The sequence below is a fragment of the Halichoerus grypus genome, chromosome 15 (assembly GCF_964656455.1).
Source record: "Halichoerus grypus chromosome 15, mHalGry1.hap1.1, whole genome shotgun sequence".
In the NCBI taxonomy this organism is placed as follows: domain Eukaryota; kingdom Metazoa; phylum Chordata; class Mammalia; order Carnivora; family Phocidae; genus Halichoerus; species Halichoerus grypus.
Window position 1 is genome coordinate 369966 of NC_135726.1, and position 13907 is coordinate 383872.

Sequence of the window (13907 nt, forward strand, 5' to 3'; positions counted from 1 at the left end):
CTCCGAGCCTCTCCAGCGCGCTGCGCGGGGCAGGAGGAGGCAGGCCCGGGCCACACCACACTCGGTCCCACGCAGGCCCTGCCCCTGGGGGCCCACTGAGGGGATCCCCACGACGCTGGGCACGAGGCCTGGTGGGCTGAGACCCAGCCTCCCTGACCGTGGGACTTAGGGGTCACAGAGCTGGACCCTCGTCGCGTCCATCAGCTTTCTCTGCGGAGGGGCAGCCCCGGGCCCGCGGAGCCCTCGCCCCCGGGGTGCAGGAAGGAGCACGAAGAGCGCTGTCGGGCTCCCCTGCTCCACTAGGGGGCGTCAGAGCAACGGGCGGAGCATGCGCCTTTCCTTCCTTTTCCGCGTTAATTACAGGATTAATAGGCGGGTAGTTAAAATACGCAGACAGTGCAGGAGGACGTAAAGCCCCAGACTCCCTTGTGCATGATTCCAGAACGCTCCTCTGGGGTCCCACGGGCACTCCTTCCTTTTTTATACAGTGGGATCCCGGGGGTCTTGCTGGTCTGTTCGTCACTTACTGCTTGGTCTCCGAGGGCTCTCCCTGTCTACACCCGGATCGGACGCGCTGTAAACCCGATCTCCGGTGCCGCCGCACGCAGGTCACGCTGTGGCTGCGCCCCCGGGATCGGGCCACGCCTACCACCTACAAACCTCTGTGATATCCCTGCGTGTCTTAAGACAGCCTTTTTTTTTTTTTTTAATTGTGGTTTTGAGGCCCAGCGGTGGATTATTAGTGAAACAGGCCATAACTAGTATTTGGGGGAAAAAAAAAGATTAGACTCAAGTCCACTCGGCAGTCCCCAGGTATGTGACATGTGAGGTGAGTGTGCGCAGGTGTCTGCGTGTGTCCGTGTGTGCACGTCTGCATGTCTACTGGATCTGAGGAGAACATGTATTTCTTTTTTTTTTTTTAATGGCAGAATTTATTTTTTTCAAAAAATAAGCCTGAAATTGGAGAGCAGGCCTAAGCAGTTTGAGGAGAGACCAGCAGTGGGAGATGAGTGAGGGGCCAGGGGGTGACTTGGCAATGGTGGAGGTGCAGAGACAGCGCTGGGGCAACTCTCTAGGTGGTCTCAGGAACAAGAGGGAGGGTGCAGTGAAAGACATCAGAAGACTTGAATATTCACAATTTTGAAGACTGGGTAGAAGGCAAAACCCAAAGTATTGTATCATTTTTGTTACGGACCAGATTGGGAGATCACTTTGAAGTGCCTACACACATGCATCCATTGGGCAGTCAGATGGGCACAGTGAGAAACGTGGCCATCTGAGCTGGAGCTCAGAGGCAGTAAACCAGAGTGATTGTGAAAACAGCTTGTGAGTCACCCAGGCCTGGGTTCAAACCTCAGCTTTAACATCTACGAGCTATGAGAGCCTGGACAGGAACTTTAACCTTACTGAGTCAGTTTCCTCTCTGGAAAATAGCGCCAAGAACATATTCTTCCCAGGGTTTGAGGAATGGACTAAATGAGATAGTATGCACAGCACTTAGCAAAGGACCAGGCAGCAACATGAGAGGGGCTTTTCTTACCATAGATCACAGTACAGGTGTTGCCAAGGGCACGGTGCCAGAAAGCTAAAGAGAGTCAAAGATTCCAATGCCAGAGAAGTGGGCAGAGGAGAGGTAGGCAAACAGATAGAGGCAGAAAGCCAGAACACCAGGGGAGAGTCAGGGGAGGTCAGGGAGCTGGACACAGATGAGGAAAGCATTTTGACAAGCAGGAGAATGGATCCACTGCACTCCACTTTGCAGTAACTGAGGACACGGGATAAAATGTAACCCTTGGATCTGGCAAGTGGAAGTTGAGAAAATGTATTTCTGGCTGTTAGAACTAATAAATGAATTCAGCAAAGTAGCAGGAAACAACATCAATGCACAAAAATCAGTTGTATTTCTATGCACTAACAAGGAAAAATCTGAAAAGGAAATTACAAAAATAATTTTATTTACAATAGCATAAAAAATACTTACGAATTCATTTAACCAAGGTGGTGAAAGAGTTGTACAATGAAAACTACAAAACATTGCTGAAAAAATTTTAAGAAGACATAAATCACTGGAAATTCATCCCACGCTCATGGATTGCAAGACATAATTTGTTCAATGTGAGCGCTGCCCTACCCAAAGTGATATACAGATTCAGTGCAATCCCTACCAAGATCCCAATGACATTTTTTTTTGCAGAATAGAAAAATCCATCCTAAAATTCATATGGAATCGTGAGGGACCCAAATAGCCAAAACAATCTTGAGAAAGGAGAAAAAACACACCTCTTGACTTCAAAACTTACTTATAAAGACAGACGCATAGGCCAAGGGAAGAGAATTGAGAACCCCGAAATAAATCCTCACACATGTGGCCAAATCACTTGGTCGAAGGTGCCAAGACCATTCAATGGGGGAAAGGACAGTCTTTTCAACAAATGGTGCTGGGAAGATTAAAGAGTCACATGCAAGAGAATGGAATTGGATCCTTTCCAAACACCATATACAAAGATTAACTCAAAGTGGATTGAAGACCTAAATATAAAACCTAAGACTATAAAACTCTTAGAAAAAAACATAGGGCAAGCTTCACAACATTAGATTTGGCAGTGATTTCTGGATATGACACCACAGACATAGGCATAAATAGAAAAACTGGACTCATGAAAATTAAAAATGTTGTGCATTAAAGACACTAACAACAGGGTAAAAAAGGCAACCCCCAGAAGAGGAGAAAATATTTGCAAATCACATATCTGATAAGAGATTAATATCCAGCATATATAGAGAACCCCTAAGACTCAACAATAACAACAAAAACATAAAAAAAAAAAAAAAAAAAAAGCAACCTGATTCAAAAATGGGCAAAGGACCTGAATAGACATTTCTCCAAATAAAGTATACAAATGGCCAATAAGCACATGAAAAGATATTCAATATCAGTAGTCATTAGGGAAACGCACATCACAACCACAATAAGACACCACCTCATACCCGTTAGGATGGCTACTATCAAAAAAGCAGAAAACAACAAATGTTGGTGAGGATGTGGAGAAATTGGAATCCTGTGCACTATTGGTAGGAAGGTAAAATGGTGTAGCTGCTGTGAAAAACTATGGAAGTTCCTCAAAAAATTAAAAATAGAACTACCACATGACCCAGAAATTCCACTTCTGGGTATATACCCAAAAGGCTTTAAAGCAGGGTCTCAAAGAGATATTTGTACATCTATATTCATAGCAGCATTATTCACAATAACTACAATATGGAAGCAACCTAAATGCCCAGTGATGGATGTATGTGAGTGAGCCCATCCAAGACCCTCAAACATGAGACATAAATAATATGGGTTGTTATGAGCAGTAGCTATGGACATCAAAAGGAGATCTAAACTATGAAGAAGTTAAGAAAATCAAAGGCTAGAGTGCCTGGGTGGCTCAGTCAGTTAAGCGTCTGCCTTCAGCTCAGGTCATGATCCCAGGGTCCTGGGATCAAGTCCCGCATCAGGCTCCCTGCTCAGCGGGGAGTCTGCTTCTCTCTCTGCCTCTGCCTGTCCGCCCTGCTCATGCTCTCTCTCTCTCTCCAATAGATAAATAAAATATTTTTTTTTAAAAAGGAGGAAAATTAAAGGCTAGATTGAGGTTTAACATCCACTTAGTAGGAGTCCCAGAAGAAAATAATAGAATAGAAGAAAGGCAAAATTTTGAAGACATAATCCCTGAGAATGTCCCAGGGAGATGCAAGACACAAATCCACAGATCCAGAGACATGTTTGTAAAGGAATAATTAGGCTGACAGCAGACTTCTCAACCACAACAATGGAATCCAGGGACAATGGAATAGCCTCTTCAAAGTGTTCAGAGCAAATATTGATCTAAAACTGCTACCATCCCAGTTATATTTTAATTAATACTAAATTAGTATATTAATTGTAAAATAGCCCTGCCCCCTTCATCCAGGCTGGAAGCCAATGTGTGTTCGGCTCACTGCCAGCAAGAGCCTCCCCCATCTGGCTGGCTGGGCTCTGTTCTGGGGAGTGGAAGATGCCCTCCCAGTCTATGGTGGGTGCAGGGTTGCTAGAAAGAACCAGAACCTCCCATAACCCAACTGCAGAACATTCAGGGGCCCTCAGAGCTGAAGACATAATGTGACGAGTTATTATTAGTCCCCAGATGCTACTGGCCATACTTTATTTGATTTTACTTTCTTCTGTAGCCAACAGAGTACACATTTCATCCTGGGACCTGCTGTAAGCATGACAACCCCATCGTCTCCTTAACGTTTGCATGACCTGCAAGGCCCCTGGAGGAGTGGCCCGCTCCCGCCAGAGAATGAAGTCACTATGGAGCGGGCTGAGTGATTTGCCCAAGTGGTCCCAGCTAGTAAATGGAGATCCCAGCGCTAGGCTGGGTCCTAGAGGGGCAGCTCGTGGGGGGTCTACCAGCCCTGAACAGGGATTCCTTCTTTAATTTTGATTTTTGTGTTTGATTTTTTGTTGTTGTTTTGAATAGGTAATAAATTCATAGGAATTAAAAATCAAAATGATTGTGGGGCGCCTGGGTGACTTAGTCGGTTAAGTGTTGGACTCTTGATCTCAGCTCACGTCTTAATCTTAGGGCTGTGAGTTCAAGCCCTGCTTTAGGCTCTGTGCTGGGTGTGGAGCCTACTTTAAAAAAAAATCAAAATGATTGTGAAGATACATGCATTCGTTCTCTGCAGCTGCCACCACAATGAGCACACCTGTAGAGACTGGAAACAGCGCTTTATTCTGTCACAGCTCTGGAGACGGGTCCTACTCCAGGTTTCACAGATGAAAATCAAGGGTCTCGGGAAGAATCCACTTCCAGGAGCACTCAGGTTATTTGCAGAGTTCAGCTCCCTGTGGTTGTGGGGTGGGGTCCCATTTCTTTGTTGGCTATTGCCCGGGAGCCTTCCACTCCCAAAAGCCACCAGTACCCTTGTCACCTTGCTCCTTCATGTTCAAGCCAGGAACCATGTGTGGATTCCTTCTCCTGCTTTGCATCTCACTCAGCTCCTTCCACCTCCTTCTGAGTTTTCTCTTAAGGGCTTGTATGATTTGATTGGGCCCACCTGGATCTCTTTGCTGCAGGTAATGTACTATCTTCATTCACAAGTTCTGGGAACTAGGGGTGGTATCTCTGAGTGCCATGTTACCACTGAAAACTATGAGATGTTGACGAAAGTAATAGAAGACATGGAGAAATGGAAATATATCCCACGTTCATGGTTTAGAAGAAGTAATACTGTTCAAATGTCCATCCTACACAAGCCATCTACAGATTCAATGCAATTCCTATCAAAACCCCAAAGACATTTTTCACAAACATAGAAAAAGCAATCCTAAAATTCATATGGAGCTGTGCCCTGGGTGGCTCAGTCGATGAAGCATCTGCCTTTGGCTTGGGTCATGATCTCGGGGTCCTGGGATCAAGTCCCAAATCGGGCTCCCTGCTCAGTGGGGAGCCTGCTTCTCCCTCTCCCTCTGCCCCTGCTTGTGCTCTGTCAAATAAATAAATAAATACAATCTTTAAAAATAAATAAATAAAATTTGGGATGCCTGGGTGGCTCAGTCATTAAGCATCTGCCTTCAGCTCAAGTCATGATCTCGGGGTCCTGGTCCAAGGAGTACATCAAGCTCCTTGCTTGGTGGGGAGCCTGCTTCTCCCCCTGCCTGCCGTTCCCCCTGCTTGTGCTCCCTCTCTCTCTCTGACAAATAAATAAATAAAATCTTAAAAATAAATAAATGAAATTCATATGGAACCAGGAAAGTCCTGAATAACCACAGCAACCCTGAGAAGGAAGAACAAAGCTGGAGGCACCACACGTCCTGATTTCAAACTGTACTACAAAGCTCTAGTCATCAAACTGTGTGATATCGGCATGAAAACAGACACATAGATGAATGCAACAGAATTAAGAGCCCAGAAATAAACTGATGTATATACAGTCAATTAATATTTGACAAGGGAGCATAATGGGGACAGACAGACTCTTGCATAAATGGTCTTGGGAACACTGGACAGCCACATGCAGAAGAATGAAACTGGAACCCAACTAACACTGCTCACAAAAATTAACTCAAAATGGATTAAAGACTTAAATGTAAGACCTGAAACCAAAGAATTCATAGAAGAAAACGGAGGAGAAAATCTCCTTGACATCAGTCTTGGCAACAATTTTTTGGATCTGACATCAAAAGCCCAGGCAATAAAAGCAAAAATAAACAGTGGGACCACATCCAACTAAAAAGCTTCTGCACAGTGAAAGAAACAATTAACAAAATTAAAAAACAACATACAAAAGGGGAAAAAATATTTGCAAACCATCTATCTGATGAGGGGTTAATATACAAAATATATAAAGAACTCATACAACTAAATGGCAAAAAAACAAATAATGCAATTTAAAAATGGACAAAGGATCTGGATGGAAATTCCTCCAAAGAAGATCTATGACAGGCCCACAGGTACATGAAAAGATGCTCAACATCACCAGACAACAGGGAAGTGCAAATCAAAACCAGTGAGGTTCCATCTCACACCTATTAGGATGGTCATCATCCTAAAAAAAGTAGAAATAATGAGTGTTTTGAGGATGTGGAGAAAGGGGACCCTTGTGCATTGTTGGTGGGAGTGCAAACTGGTGCAGCCACTCTGGAAAACAGTATGGAGGGGCCTCAAGAAATACACAGAAATATCATAAGATCCAGCAATCCCACCTCTGGGTAAAGAGCTGCATGCACCCCCGTGTTCACAGCGGCACTATGTACAGTAGCCACGGGGTGCAAGCAGCCCAAGGTGCCCACCAGCAGACGGGTAAGGTAAAGAAGGTGTGCTGTTATACACACACAAGTGAACAGTAGTCAGCCTTTAAAAAGAAGGAAATCTTGCCTGTTTTTCTACTAAATGAGTGGAACTTGAGGGCATTATGCAAAGTGAAATAAGAGAGACAGAAAGATAAACACCGGATGATCTCACTTCCATGTGGAATCTGAGCGGAACTCAGAGAGGCGGAGAGCAGAATGGTGGCGGCCAAGTGCCGGGGTGCCGGAAATGGGGAGCTGCTTGGCAGACGGTACACCTTTCCAGTTATAAGGTGAGGAGGTTCTGGGGATCTCGTGTACACCACGGGGGCTGCGGCGAGCAACTCTGTCCTGAGGACCGGAAAGCCGCTGAGAGAGTCGATCTTAAATGTTCTCGCCACACACGGAGGAGGCGGTGACGTGAGGCGACGCTGGTGCTAACTCACCGCGGAGACCCTTCGGCAGCCCGTACTGTTGTGAGAACAGGCCCCTTCCCAAGGGCAGCACTCCAGGGAGTGTTGACTGGGCTCCTGAGTCCGTCCCTGGAGCAGAGTGGGGCGGGGAGTGTGTGGTGCAAGCAAACAGGGTATCAAACCAAAGCCCATTTAGGGACTCTTTACATTTAAGTACAATACTTGAGCGGACGTAACTTACAATGTCTGGGCAGTTTCCCGGTCCTTCCGCTCATCACCTCCTGGTACTGTTGCTACAGGTGAGTGGGGGACGAGGGCGCGAGTGTCCTGAGGCTGCCACGCGAAGCCCCCCACACGGGGGCCTTAAACAGCACTGTGACACCGTCCCCTGTAAGCCGTGGGGCCGACATAGCATCAGCCTGGAGGAGCCGCGGGGCTGGGGGGATGGGTGCTTGTGCACCAGCTCCTGGCCCAGAGGGCTCTGAGCACACGATCTTATTAATCCTGGGAAGTGCAGGTGTACCACACTCGCCCCACAGACAGGGAACTGGGGTGCAGGGAGGCGGCAGGAGTCATCACAAGTGTGCACATCCGGAGGAAATGGAGCAGAGCCAAGAGCGCGTTGCTGCCCCACAGCCTCTCCCAGAATGAAGGGCTAAGGCCCCGAGAGGCTATAATCAACACCCCACAAACCCAGGGTCGGAACGCTGCCAGGGGTGCGCCCCTCGTGCTGACACGGCTGTCTGCATGCGGGGCCACAAGAGACAGGAGCTACCGTGGCCCTGGTCTTCCGCCGACCGTCAGGGTGGGCCCAGGACTGGCCAGGATGTCCCCACAGGGGCCCCAGGCCTCCGGGAGCTGTCACAAAGCTTCGGGCGGGAGGGCATCCTGGAATCGCCAGGAATGCACCCACCGCTGGCTTTTCCCCCAAGTTCCCAGGGGACAACTGAAGTATAGATTCCTGTCCAGGCTCTGCGGGTCCAGTGACCTGGCCGACAGGGCCTTGGAGGGGCGGGGTGGGGCCGCCAGGCACCCAGGGCCAGGCCGTGGCCGTCAGGGAGAGGCACCTCGTCCCTTACATGTAACCTCCATACACAAATATACACACACTGCCCAGAACAAGACGCGTCGTTCCCGTGCTCCCGGCACTCATACCCCCCGTCCCTGAACTTCATGTAAATGCACCACACAGTAGGAATTGCCTCATGTCCGCCTTCTTCGCCCAGTCTTACTACGGGTCTCAGGGTTCTTTAACTGCTCCTAGAGCGGCACTGTGTGGATTTTCCACGACTCATGGCTCCGTTCTCCTACTGACAGCCTTCTGAGCTGCCTCCGCTCCCTGGTTGCCCTGCAGGTTGGCTCATAGGGGAGGGTGATGCGTCGGCTTGTTTCTCCGGACATGGACTGGGGGCGAGTGTCCACATGGCCCGTCAGCATTCGGCCCCAGCAGCAGACGAGGTGCAGTCAGTGTGTGATGGAGACCCTGCTGGGGTCCAGATGCCCCTCTCTCTGACGTTCAAGACTCCAGGAGAGACCTGGGGGTACTGCGAGCGAGGCCCCTGCTGTGGGAAGGGTGTACGGCCCCAAGTGGTGCCTCACGGCCTCCCTGCTTCACCTTCTGAAGGCAAACTCACCAGCCCTCGGGGGTGAGCCGAGGCCAGGCAGGGTGTCAGCTCCCACCTGAGACCCCGAGGCCGGGCGCCCTGGTGGAAGGTCCAGCCCAATGCCTCTTTCCTCTCACCTGAAACGAATGGGGCTTCAGCGCTTCCCGTGTCTGTGGTGCAGGGCTGCGAAGCATTCAGCTGGCACCAAGCCCGTGGAAGCCCGGACGGTCCCCAATGCCAGCCTCCTGCCCGGCTGGCTGGGCATCCTCCCCTCCCGTCCTGTGCCCAGGCTGCTCAACGCCTGTCTGCTGGGAGCTGAACGCAGTCCGTGGGGGAACCGGGGTTCTCCACGGAGATGCTGGGAGTGTCCACTCTCAGTGCTCAGTACAGCATTGCATCCGGTGGCCAGAGCCAGCAGGCCATGCTGGCCACGCCACCCCGACCACTGGGCCATCAGGCCACCTCCTCAGGGAAGTTTTCCTGGGTCACCACGGCTGAGCCCGCAGCCCCTTCTGAGGTTTTTCCTGCAACAACACCCACAGCAATGATGGCAGACATTTTCCAGGAACTTATCTGATGCAAGTGCTAAGCGTTTTAGACCCTGTTGTATGGATAATTAAAGGTTATATCTCTCTCACCTTCAAGAAATTCACAGGTGGTCATTTCAGGACTGTGTGCAGGACCTGGGCCCTCCCATCTTCTTGATCTACGCTGTATGGTTTCTACTTCCAGGTTCATCTGTGGTGCAAGAGGGCTGCTGACTTCCAGCCATTACGTCTCAATCCAAGCAACAGGAAGGAAAGGGGGACAAGAAGCATGCCCTGAAACACAAAGCACTCATCCTCACACTATTAGCTAACATGTAGTCAGGTGAGTGCAGCAAGGGAAACGTAGCCTTTATCAGACAACTGTGTGCCCTGCTGAAAACTGGGGCCTTGTCACCATACAAGGGGGGAGGGCACGCCTCGGCTGACCCCTAGTATCTGTGTCCCATGGCCTGGCATGACCGAGGAGGCAGCAGGCTGGGAGGCAGGGCAGTGGTCACAGCGGCAAGGCTGGAAGGAGCCCAGGCAGCTCCGGACCTGGTTCAGCCACGCTGGGCACAGCATCAGGCCGCCCGCGGCAGCGGCATTCACGCCGACCTGTGTGCTCTCAGGCCCTCAGCAGGTCTTTAACAGATGGCGGCTGTGCTGCTGGGTGCAGGACCGAGGATGGGGCCTGGGCTCCCCGGGTCAGCCTTCTGGGGGCCCTAGAAGCTGCTGCTGCTCTCCCGGCAAGCTGTCCCCGTCCTTCCACTCTTCCTTGGCCGCAGCTGCTACATTAGCAGATTTGGGGCTCGGGGCCAGCAGTGGGCTCTGCTATCCTAATGCTGTTCCCCCGGGGTGCTCCCGCCTCGGGTGTCACCATGACGCACTGGCCAGCCCCTCTCTGTGGAGCCGGCGTCCAGTGAGGCCCAGAGGGGCATCCGAGGTCCGCCATGGGTGCCAGGCCCAGCCCCACCGCTGGGAATGCAGCAGGGGAGACTTTCAGGCCTGGGGACACCTGGAAGAAGCAGGGACAGGGCAGAGTCGAATTCCCACTTCCCTTGGGGGGGGCAGAGGGAGGGCCACCTCGGGCGCACCAGCTCTGCTGACCTCACGTCCCCTCTGAGGCAGGACCACCCCCCCATCTTGCAGATGGATACTGGGCATGCGCTGTGCTGAGTCCTCAGCGAGCACTGGATGAACGAGTGCGAATGTACCCCCCGAGGGCCATGCCTGAGCCCTCCTCAGCATTGGGAGTGTCTGACCCCACAAGGCCCTACCCCTCATCTCATGCTCCAGGAGTCCCCATCCAGCTTGGTCCAAACTGAGCACTGAGTGACATTGACTCTGGCCACAGGAGGCCCCGCCCTGACCCTGTGGGCCCTTTCTGCCCATCCCCTGCTCCCAGGTAGGCTGCAGGGCTGCTCCTGTCCCTCCCGGCCAGGGCTGGAGAAGGTGTCTCTAGTCTACTGTTTGCACACCTCATGTTCTCCCGGATGTTCCGGTCAACACTGAGTGTTGTGAGCAGGGCACCAGGGCCGTCACCCTTGGCCATCAGCCCACACAGCTTGGTCTGGCCATCTCCATGTAGCTTCTGGAGAGAGACAGAAGGAGGCTGCTGTGGCCTGCCCGAGTGCGACGGGGAGGTCAAAGAGCGGCTTCCATAAAGCAGCTGAGGACAAAGAGGCCCCACACGCGCAGCCCCCTACGCACCGCCCCCCCGTGCGGATGCGCGGCCCCCCACCCCACCCCCACCCATGCGGACGCGCAGCCCCGGCCCCCCTGCGGACGCGCAGCCCCCCACCCCACCCCCGTGCGGACGTGCAGCCCCCCACGTCCCCCCACCCCTGTGCGGACGTGCAGCCCCCCACCCCACCCCCACCCCCACCCCATCCCCACCCCTGTGCGGTCGTGCACACACGCACCCAGCCGAGGCCTGGTGGCTCTGGCTCTGGGCTTTGAGTCCTCAGAACCTGGCTGCAAGGCCCCGCTCAGGACACGCAGCCCCCCCCCCCAGCTGTGCTTACTGGGCCAAGTGGCTTAATTTCTCTGAGCTCCTTCCCCTTCTGGGAAATGGTGCTCACAGGAGGCCGACTTGGGAGGGGAGGTTGGGGGGGGATTTGGGGGGACTCAGTGCAGCGCAGCTGGAGCCAAGCGGGGTGAGGACCTGGGACACTGGAGTCCTCTGTGCTCGGGGTTCCGCAGTCGCTGTGGGCCTTAATGGGAGGAAGAGGGTCCGTGCCAGGCAAGGGTCCCAGGTGCCCTTGCTCACGGGTAGGCATCAGTGCAGTGGCAGGGGGAGGGGGCAACGGATGGGGAACACGGAAGCCGGTCTCGCCCACGGCCCCCCTGTGCTCGCGTCTGACAGCCCTGCTCCTGCCCCCGCACCAATTAGGAGTACTTAGTCACAGTTGCCTGCCTGCAACGAAGAAAGAACAGCCTCGATGCCCAGCTGCCCCTGTTCTTCCCTCCAGCGCGGCTGACTTTGAGACTGGGGGGGCAGACCCTCGAGTGGGGGACCCTGACCCAGAGTCCATGCCTCGGAAGCCCAGCCTGGGCTCTGGGGGGTGGCGGATGGCCAGCAGGGCCGGGGGCAAGTTAACAAGAGGCAGAGCTTTGGCACAGTCCTCCCTCAGGACAGGAAAGAGAAGCCATGCTCCTTTGCAAAACTGGTATTTATTTACCCAACCGTATTTTATGCCAGGCCCTGGGCACCACCCATTCAGTCCTCACAAGACCCTTTTGAAGAGGGTGTATCAGTTACCTACTGCATAACAAATTATACCAAAACTTGGTGGCTTAGAACGACAGCAAACCTGGAGGAATTCATACCATTTCTGTGGGGCAGGGATACCGGAGAGGATCAGCCGAGGGGATCTGGCTCAGGCCCTCTCCTGAGGATGCAGTCAGGGTCTCAGCCGGGCTGGAGGACCCCTCTCGTGGCGTCACACGCACCTGGCCAGCCAGCTGGGGCCTCGGCTGCATGGACAGCTTCAGTTTCTTTGCAGCTTGGCCACTGGGTCCCAAGAGCCAGAGTCTTAAGTGAGCAAAGCAGTGGAGTAGCATTTTCATGACCAAACAGAGGGTCCTATAGGACCCTAAGCATTCCCAGTTTCTAGGAGAAGGAGGTTGCCAAGGAAGTGGGGCCATGACTTAAAGCTGTTATACTCCCAGGTGGCAGACCAGGAGGTGACTTGTCCAAGGTCACACAGTTACTGGAAGCTGGAGCCAGGTGTCCAGTCTGACTCTGGACCAGGGCTTACGCAGCTGGCCACCAAAAGCACATTCGCTGTCTGCAAATCCCAAATCCATCCTCTGACAAGGGGGCCACTCCAAAGCGTGCTGGGGGCAATTTCTGAAGTGAGTCAATCCCACGGTGGCTCCTGCCAGGGAGGCCCCAGTCCACACTCTCTGGTCCTGATTGCTGAGAAACCCTGAGCCCTGTGCCGTATGAGCAAGAGTGACGCTCTGCAGGTCACCGTGACAGCTGGTGGATTTCTGGCTGCCTGGTCCTAGTTCCTTCCCGGGAAGCCTGTCTGGAGCCCGGAGCCAGACAGATCATAGCCCTTGATGGAAGGTGTTCTAGCAAAAGACATAAATCCTGGAATTGCATGGGGCCAGTGGGTCCCGCTTCGGCCACTGGCCAGTTGTGTGATCCTGGGCAAGTGATTTAACTGTTCTGAGCCTTGCTTTTCTTATCTGTGAAATGGGAGTATTTGCCATCCCTCCAGGCCAGGCTTTTTGGGTGGCAAGTGATGGAAACCTACCACCAGTTGGTCTGGGTAGAGAGGGAATTTTCGGCTCCCTCAGCAGTCCAGTCTTAGCTCAGGGCTCAGAACTAGGCACTTCCCAGTGCCATTTCTCTGGCTCATTCCCAGGCAATCCCAGCCCACATGGTGGCAGAGTGGTCACCAGTTGCTCCTGGCTCCCATGCCACCAGCTCAGCAACTCAAGGAAAAGCCAGAGGTCAACAAAAGTCCCAGTCTCACTGGCCAGCTCAGGCCCGGGCAGAGGTTGGGTTCTGACTTGGAGCAGTCGCCATATCACGACAGCTGAGCTGGTGACCCCGTGCCTACCCCACCTCTCCCAGCAGCCCCCCCCACACCTGCGTGTGCCCAGCTGAGCCTGCCTACTGGCCAGGCCCCAAGCCCACAGCCTCCTGTTTCCTTCCAGTCCAGGAGAGCATCCTCTGTAGGCTGCGCCTGACTGCTCCCAGCTTCCTGCTGGCCCAAGGAGAAAGGGCAGAGGGAAAGGGTGGAGGATAGAGGTGGGGGCCTCACACCTCTGCTCCCTCTCTGATTCACACGTTCTGGGAGTGGCTACATCCTTGCTAAGGCAGCAGCTCCAAAAAGAGACCCTTATTCCACTGCCAGCTCATCAGGCTCCTTGCCCTGCCCTGGCCCAGAGCTGCTTCCCAGGCCTACCACTGCTGCCCTGGGCCCCTGCATAAACCCCCTCCCATTCTTCTTAGCTCTCTTTGTGTCTTCTGCCCCTGCTGGGATCTTAACTGACCAATTCCCTTGGCTTCACCCCTGAATGGAACCCAGAA

General features: G+C 52.8%; 1 long non-coding RNA gene across 2 annotated transcripts; it reads right to left on the reverse strand.

Annotated features, from left to right (window-relative positions):
• Positions 1-1934: 1934 nt before the first annotated feature.
• LOC118552972 (uncharacterized) lies at positions 1935-11371 on the reverse strand. 2 transcript variants are annotated; one of them, XR_004925753.2, is made up of 4 exons: positions 11284-11371; positions 10840-10952; positions 9473-10376; positions 1935-9358 (listed from the first exon to the last, which is right to left on the reverse strand). It is a non-coding gene; the product is annotated as an uncharacterized LOC118552972 (long non-coding RNA). The 2 variants fall into 2 exon arrangements; XR_013444037.1 differs by having other exon boundaries at positions 9473-10366; positions 10829-10952.
• Positions 11372-13907: the final 2536 nt, after the last annotated feature.